Source organism: Camelus ferus, chromosome X (genome assembly GCF_009834535.1).
Source record: "Camelus ferus isolate YT-003-E chromosome X, BCGSAC_Cfer_1.0, whole genome shotgun sequence".
In the NCBI taxonomy this organism is placed as follows: Eukaryota; Metazoa; Chordata; class Mammalia; order Artiodactyla; family Camelidae; genus Camelus; species Camelus ferus.
The window spans coordinates 11,018,820-11,026,896 of record NC_045732.1 but is presented as its reverse complement, the minus strand read 5'-3'; the positions used below and the strand labels follow the sequence as shown (position 1 = coordinate 11,026,896).

At 46.4% G+C, this 8,077-nt stretch overlaps 1 long non-coding RNA gene across 1 annotated transcript; it reads left to right on the top strand.

Moving 5' to 3' along the window:
- Positions 1 to 763: 763 nt before the first annotated feature.
- LOC116662068 lies at positions 764 to 7,362 on the top strand. The gene is made up of 2 exons (XR_004318062.1): positions 764 to 1,161; positions 5,805 to 7,362. It is a non-coding gene; the product is annotated as an uncharacterized LOC116662068 (long non-coding RNA).
- The last annotated feature ends 715 nt before the right edge of the window (positions 7,363 to 8,077 follow it).

The following is an 8,077-nucleotide window of genomic DNA, read 5'->3' as shown; positions in this document are numbered from 1 at the left end:
GCGACACCACCCCCACCCCAGGCGAACCTCTTTTCTGCTCTGAGGTCTCAAACGACAGGAAGCAGCTCTTGGCTTGGAAACTTGGCAAATGTTTTTTCTACCTTTAACTCTGGAAGGCTTCAAATAGGAATTCCAAACAACCCCAAAGCAAGCAGACAACACACGCATGTCAGGAGGAAACTGCATTCACTGTTTGCACTTTCAGTAGTGAGTACTTGTGTAACTACACAAGGGGTAATTTTATAGTTCCTCAGGGTTAACGAAGAATGATGTTTCACAGTGGGGGAATGGTTAATATACTCTGGCATTTAAAACTCCATATGTGGAATTTTCAGCCATCATTAAAAGTACGCCTTTGAAAAACAGTGACCTAGAAAAGTATTTTTAAGGCTAGGTAACAAAATCAGAATGCTAAGCTATTTACACAGTGTGAGCCCGTTATTATTCACCACCCCTCTAGGCTCAACTCCCATGTTTAGATGGAACATTTTTTTCTGCAGAGAAAAACGACAGGCATGTCATGCATGCAAACATTAACGCCGGTTTTCTCAAGGAATCTTCATTTTATTGGCCAGAACATTGGCTAAGCTTCGCTTTATATTAGGAAGATTATCCATTATTTAACATTAAGCGGTAAAGCCACTGTAAAGTGGCAAAGATTTCATCAGATGGCTTAAGAATGAACCCGAGCACATCTGATAACTTTGTGAATCCTGTCTCGCCATGACGACTTCAGAGGTTACTACATTCAGGGGGCGCCTGACCCAGGGCAGGCAGCGCACAGCACTTTCAAGGACCAGCCTCCCGCGCGGTCCTACTGGGAGATTAATTATAGGTCTGCATAGTGGGGAGCGGTTCTCAAACTTCACCCTTTTGACATTCAGCAGAAATTCAGGGAAACCTTCCTGTGTCCCCCGACAGGACGGAGAGCCCTAAAGGTTTGGGCGCGATTTTCCCTCCCCTAGCTCCTCCACCTTTGCCTCTCAGTGCTCCCCCCAGGCCTTCTGCCTCCAGGAGCTTCCCCTTTATCTTTGGCCCCGACGTCCATCTATCCCCAGTCCCTCCCGCCGCTCTGCCGCTCCGCCGCAGCCCAACCCCTCTTCTGTCCCTTTCTGTTTCTCTGCAGCACCTCCAGGGGCCTAGGATCCCCAGGAGGAAACGGTGAGCCCGAGCTGTGTTTTGTGAGCAGAGCATTTCGAGAGCAGGGCAGGCGTGTGGGGAGGGGGAGGGGAGCTGCGAGTGCGCCGCTCTTCAAAGGTCGTCGGTAACTCCTTCCCGGCGGCGCTGGGCGCTGGCGTTGACCTCTTAACAAAGAACAGGTTCAGCGGCCGCCCCTCCCCCGCCCGAGAGGACGAGGGGGCCACGTGACCTTTCCAGGCTCGCCCCGCCCCCACCGCGAAGGGCTGGGGGAGGGGTTGTGGGGGAGGGGATAAGGAAAGAGGAGGAGGGAGCCTGTGGTTGGGGCGGAAAGGTGGAGAGGGGGAGAGGGAGGTAGTGGAGGGGGTAGGGAGCAGAGGGCCTTGAGGAATGGGAGGCGAAAGAGGGAGGGGGAGAGAAGGGCGGAGGGGAGGGGTGGAAAGTAGAGGAGGAGGGGGAAGGGAATGGAGAAGGGAGGAGGAAGGAGGGGGATGGGAAGAAGAGGGGGTGGGGAGGAGGGGGAAGGGATGGAAAGTAGAGGAGGGGGAAGGGAGAAGAGGAAGGAGGGGGATGGGAGGCTGAGGACACGGGGGTTGGAACCCCATTCCGGAGACTTATTAGGATGCAACTGCCAATTTTTTTAAGCCAGACTGTATAAATTTACAGTTTCCTTTTCGGCTGAAGCAGACAATGTTAAAACACATTAGATTTTCTGTTTCGGAATGCAAATTAAACAGATGAGCTCTTGGAAAGCTTAATTAAGGGCTTAAGAAAATATGAGATTTAAAACATGGAGGCTTGAGTAAAGCAGATTTTAGTCTGGGGGAAATGTGGCCTTTTTAAAAGAAAACTTAAAAAGAAAATTGCTTAATAATAAAACGGCCCAAGCCTTCCTTGAACATAACAGGAAGTCTGCTTAAAAAAACATTTTTTTAAAAAACCACCACTTGTCCACAGACTGAGAGGGGGTGGGGTTGAGGTGGAGGCTGGGTGTCCTGAGCCCCAACAGCTGAACTGTCTTCAGGGTCATCACACAGGGACCCCCAAAGTGTGCTCACCCTCCCACCCCTAAGGAGTTGGAATCCAGCAGTCCTGAGCCCTCCCCCTCTAGTCTAGAAATGACTTTCCTAAATAGCTCCCTTCTGTTCCCTGCTCCCTTCCTCCAGCGCCAAAGCAAAACAACAAAACAACCAACCAGAACAGCCCCCCTCCAAACAAAAAACAAACAAAACCCACACCAAACTTTGCATCAGCTGTTCTTGCTCACATTATGAGAGTTTTGTGGGCTATTTTCTGCTCTTTTCTTTCCCTTGAGAGATACTTAAGGCCTTTAAATGCCATTCTGTGCACACATAACTTAAAAATGGTCTGGCACAGGGGGAAAATTGGCAAATGTATAGTTCACAATCTGTTAGCATCTCATGAAGCCAGATTCAGTAAAAGCTTCATTGGCTCCTCCAAGCCAGGTTATGCAACGCCTTAAAATCCTTAAAATTGTCTGGGGATTTGTCTGTGGGAGGGAGAAAGGGGGAGTCATGAGGGAGAAGACAGGATTTGGTGCCATGTGTAAATTTTTGGGGGGGGGGTCTTGCATATGTTTGGGTTTAGTAAGCTGTACCAGTTCAGTCTATATAGCAAGAATTCTCCCATATTTTAAATTCCTGGGCTTTGCAAATTGGGAAGAAGAAAAAAAAAGGAATCACAAAAACCTGCAAGTTGCTGCAGGGTCTCTGCATTCTGACAGCACAGTGGTGGACTGGGTTTGCTAGGACTGCCAGATCCCAGACAAGGCGGCTTCAACAACAGCAATTTCTGTCCTCACAATCCTGGAGGCCAGAGTCCAAGATCAAGGTGTCGGCAGCACTGGTTTCTCCTGAGGCCTCTCTCCTTGGCTTGTAGACGCCTGTCTTCTCCCCGTGTCCTCACATGATCTTTCCTCTGTGTGCGTCTGTGTCTTAATCTCCTCTTCTTATAAGGATACCCGTCCTGTTGGATTAGGGGCCACCCTCAGGACTTCATTTTAACATAATCACTTCTTTAAAGGTCCCATTTCCAAATACAGTCATGTTCCGGGTTACTGGGAGAGAGGATTTCAACTTACGAATCTTGGGGGGACAACACAGTTCAGGTCCTAACAGAGTTGAGGGCTTGATACAGGAAGAGGGAGAGAAGGTGGGGAAGGAGCTCACATCCCTCCTGCACCCTGGCCTAGCCACCCCCCACCCTTAGCACCTGAGCTGTGCAGTCTGGAGGGAGGAGGGAGGAGGGAGGAGTGGATGGAGGAGGGGAGGTACCTCCCCACGGGTGGTGCAAGGGCGGCTGTTAACTATCAGACCTGGGCCAGGGCCCATATGACAGCTGCATTTTTAATTCTCTTTCCTGGGAGATGAGGGATTTTTTGACAAGAGATTACTTTAATATTCTACCTTCACCACAGCCTGTGTGTCATCTGAAAATGCTGGTAGAGACGAATTAGTCCTAAGTAATATCTTTTTGGCAGGAGTTGTATGTTATTAATGTTTGGGTCCCCAGAGCTTGCCAGAGCGCTAAGCACCTAAGAGGGAGCCCAAGGTATATTTGTGGAATAATTTTGTGGGTTCCCAAGATGTTAATTTAATCTTCATTGATCGTATGTGACAGAAGCCACAAAGCCTTTTGTTGTGAAATGATTAACGGTAATTATTAAAAAGAGACAGAGTTTTCTCCTTCTTGATCACTTTGGGAAGAGATATCTCGGCTACCAATGTTCTGATATTGTAGATTTCCTCCCTCAGGTCTCAGGAAGGAAATGCCCTGAGGCTAAAGTCTGTTGGAGCTTTTGTTTCAATGGACTTTATTAACACTTGATTCCAGTGGAGGGAGCCTGGAAGGAGCTGGTGAGCTCAGGATGCTTTTGAATTTGTACTGATCAGCCTGGCAGTTCAGCCTTGGCAGTGTGAGGAGAAGCACAGAGGACTCAGTGAACCACACATATTAATTCTGGAGACATTCTTGGTTGTAATTATCTTGGAATGGTCCTGGAGCACCAGTCAGCATGGTCACTGGTAGGTGGCTTGTCCTCTTCCTCTGGGGGAAATCCATTTTGTCCTGCACACTTCCAGGGCATTTGTGACCTGTCCCCTTTATGCACTTTAAGGAGCACAGTGAGTTCTGTTTGTCCCCTGAGACTCCTGGACAAAAGTTGCTGGTCACTAGGCAATGCTGAGGGAGCTGGGTCAATCTGGCACCCTTCACTGTCCTGCCCAGCAGAACGTCACATTCTGATCCACTGTGCCGTGCCAGCAGGGACTGCTGTCAGTAAGTCACTAGCAGTTATACACCTGGGCTGATGCAAATCTCTGACCCAAAGTACCAGTAAGGTAACTAATGAGAGGCCGAAGACTGGGGAAAATGGCATCATTCACTCATTCTTTCAGTCCTTTTGCTTCCTTCTAAGTTCCTGGGTCTTTTTAAATGTATTTTGTTTATTTTTGTCTGCCTTTGCTCTTTATTTGGGAGAAGGCTGGAAAGGAAGTGAGGTGTTTGGAATACAGGAGTAGGAAATGAAAGGCAACTACTGCTTGGTAACAGCACCAAAGAAAGGCGGCAATAATGGTAGTGGACACTGGTGGGTGTTGTCTACTCCTGTGTCCACCCTGTGTCTTATACTTAAAACAATTAAGTTTTCTCTAGGCAACACTAGCTATGACTGTCAGACCCTGCGATACAGAGCTCCTGGGGCAGACTTGGGGACCAGGCCTGGCCAAATATTATTTCAAATCCCTTGACTACAGAGACTGGTTAGGGAAGAGTCTGTGACCCATGATTATCCAGGGACAGCCAGATGTGGGCTTTTGCTAGAATTTCTAAGAAAGAGGTTTGTTTGTTTATAAATCCATCTTCATCTGTGCGACTGAAGACAGCACTGAAGCACTGAGAAACACAGAGCTACAGTGGAGAGAGAAAGACCCCACTAGGTAGCATTTTGGCACCTGGACCTGGCTAAGCCTGAAGGCTGCACATAAACTATTCAGTTCCCCCCCCTTTTTTTTAAGCACCATTTGATTTGGGTTGCTAATGCTTGTCACTGGAAAAAAGAATTCCTGGTTTATTAGAATACGTACTAACCTCTATAGAGAATTAAAATGATATTGAGTGCTATTAAAGTCACTTTTTCATTATAACATACGACCTATGGACATACAAATGCATTCAAAAGATACATCTATTTTACTGAATAATAGAAAAAGAACAATCCGTAATCACTCAAGTCAGGAAGGAGAATATTGCCAGCTGCACAGGAGCTCCCCTGATCACCATCCATTTTCCCTACTAGAAGTTACCACTCTTGACTTTGGGGATAATCATTTCCTTGCTTTTCTCTGTAGTTTTACTCCACGTCTGCAGCCTTAAACAGAATGAATTTTGTAGTAATGGAATCATACTGCTTGTATCTGGGGGGTCTTGGATCTATCACTCACCATTAAAGGCCTGATGTTCCTCTGCGAAGCTATAGCTCATTCCTTCTCAAGGCTACTGTAGCGTTCAGCAGACGACAGTGCCACAATGTATCCATTAGGGAGTAGTTTTTGTACCCCGTGTTTACAGTGGAGAATTCATTGAAGTCGATCAGTCCAACAGAGCTCATAATGGAAACAAACTGAAATGTTATGTACTGCTCTTTGCAGAAGCCCGATCCTGAATCAGCCCAGCCATCTGCCGTCCTTGGTCCACATCCAAGCTGCTGAGGAGAAACCGCACAACCGAGCGAATTCATGTTACTACAGATCATGATCTTCAACCCCAGCTGTGAGTTCCTGACAGCAAGCAATTCTGCGACCCCTCTTCATCTTTCTTTTCCATCCTGTAGTCCCAGCTGGGACAAAATCTCGCAGCGTTCTCCTGGCTCCTTCTCTGCACACTCTCAGTGGATGACCTTGCCTAAGGGTGGTCTTTAGGTACAAAGTCGCTCTTTTCTCAACTTGGCAGTGGTGAATCCTATCTGCAACCATGCCCATCTTTGCTGCCATCTCTGGGGCCCAGCTGCCCTTCTTTCCATGTGACACCTCCCCTGCATCCCCCTCTCCTACTTGGCAGCATCTACCCTTGGCTCCACGCTCCCTGCCAGGAGTTTGACACTGTCTGTGAAAGGCTTTTGCCTTAATAACCTCATCTTCAGTATCCCTGCTACGCGACTAGGTCTTTTCACATCTCATCTGGATCATTACAGTCTTCCTAACTGGTCTCCCTTTAATGCTTGACTCCTTTGGCTCCAGGTATTTCCCTCTACCAAAGCCAGAGGATTGTTTCTGAAATGCAGATCTGATTATATGAATCTGTGTTCAGGAATTGAACACAGATTTACATCATAACGAATGACCAGAAACTGGGGGCGGGTGGGGAACAGCAGCACAAACATACTCTCTCACAGCTCTGGAGGCCAGAGGTCTGAGAGCCACGTGTCAGCAAGATTGGCTCCTCTGGAAGCTCTGAGGGAGAATCCATCCCATGCCCATCTCTTAGCTCTGGTGGCTGCCAGCAGTCTTTGGCTTGTGGACCTGCCACTCCAACCCCTGCCTCCATCTTCATGTGGACTTCTGGTCTCTGTGTCTCAAATCTTTCTTTTTTATAGGGACACCAGTCACTGGATTGAAGGTCCACTGTGAATCTGCGATGATCTCATTTCAAGATCCTTATCTTAACTATGTCTGCAAAAACCCTTATTTCAAATAAGGTTGCATTCTGAGGTGCCAGGTGTTAGGACTTAAGACATATATTTTGGGGGCTGCTATGTACTCCACTACATGCCTCCTTGATTAAAATCATCCAGTGGCACCCCAGTTCTCTTCTGGGTATAACCTCAACCCCTCAGTCTGGAACACCTTCCCCAGCCTAGGCAGTCTCACCTCTCCGTGCACCTGCTCTGCCAAGTACCCACATTCCTCCCGGTGAAAGGATCTCCCTTTCCCAGTCCTCTCCACCCCGTGTCTTATTAAGTCTCTGCTCAGGAATGCCCTCCTTCCCTCTGGACTCCCCCATCTTTCTCCAAGTCCACAAAGTGCTCTATGTAGACCCACAACTCACACAACACAAAGCTGAAAACCATCCCCAAAGCCAAACAGTGCAGTAGACTGGAAATGTGTGAAATTTTATATGGATTGTTTAATCTAAAAATTTTTTTTAAAGTCCAAATACACTTATTCATACGTTACCTGTTAGTAGAGGCAAAAAAAAAAAAAAAAAAAACAAACCCAAATCTGATTGCTTGTGAAAATAACAACTGTAGTTTCCCATTACACAGAAATTATTAAAAAAAAATTATTGATGACTATCAACAAAGAAGAGGAAGTAAGAGTGTGGCCATGGAATTCTAAGATGTAACTGGTTATTATGGTATTACTTAAATTGAATTGTTTATCTACACCCTACGGCAAAAATAACTGGACCATGATGTGAATAGTCTAGATAATCCTTTATTTTAACAGCATATTTAAATTACAGTCCTGTTCACATGTAGGACTGAAGGGCCAGTTGAACCAAAAAATGTGCTTAGTAGGAGGAACAATTTTTGGAACTTCAGGTCATGCAGGAAAAGCAGTTTTGTCATCTGGTCAGTGCCAGAAATGTAGGAACAAGACTTGTTATCGACACTGGATGACATCCTATGGCTATTTGGCTTTAGGTCCTTTTTTAAAAAACCTTTTTTTTTTTTTTATTTTGGAGGGGGAGGTAATTCGGTTTATTCATCTATTTATTTGATGGAGGTACTGGGGCTTGAACCCAGGATCTCGTGCATTGTAGGCATGCACGCTACCCCTGAGCTATATACCCCTCCCCCTCTAATTCATTTTTTTATATTTCTATTTTTAAACTTCTTATTGTGGTAAAACATGCATGATCTGAAATTTAACATTTTTACCGTCTTTAACTGTATAGTTCAGAGGCATTAAGTACTTTTGCA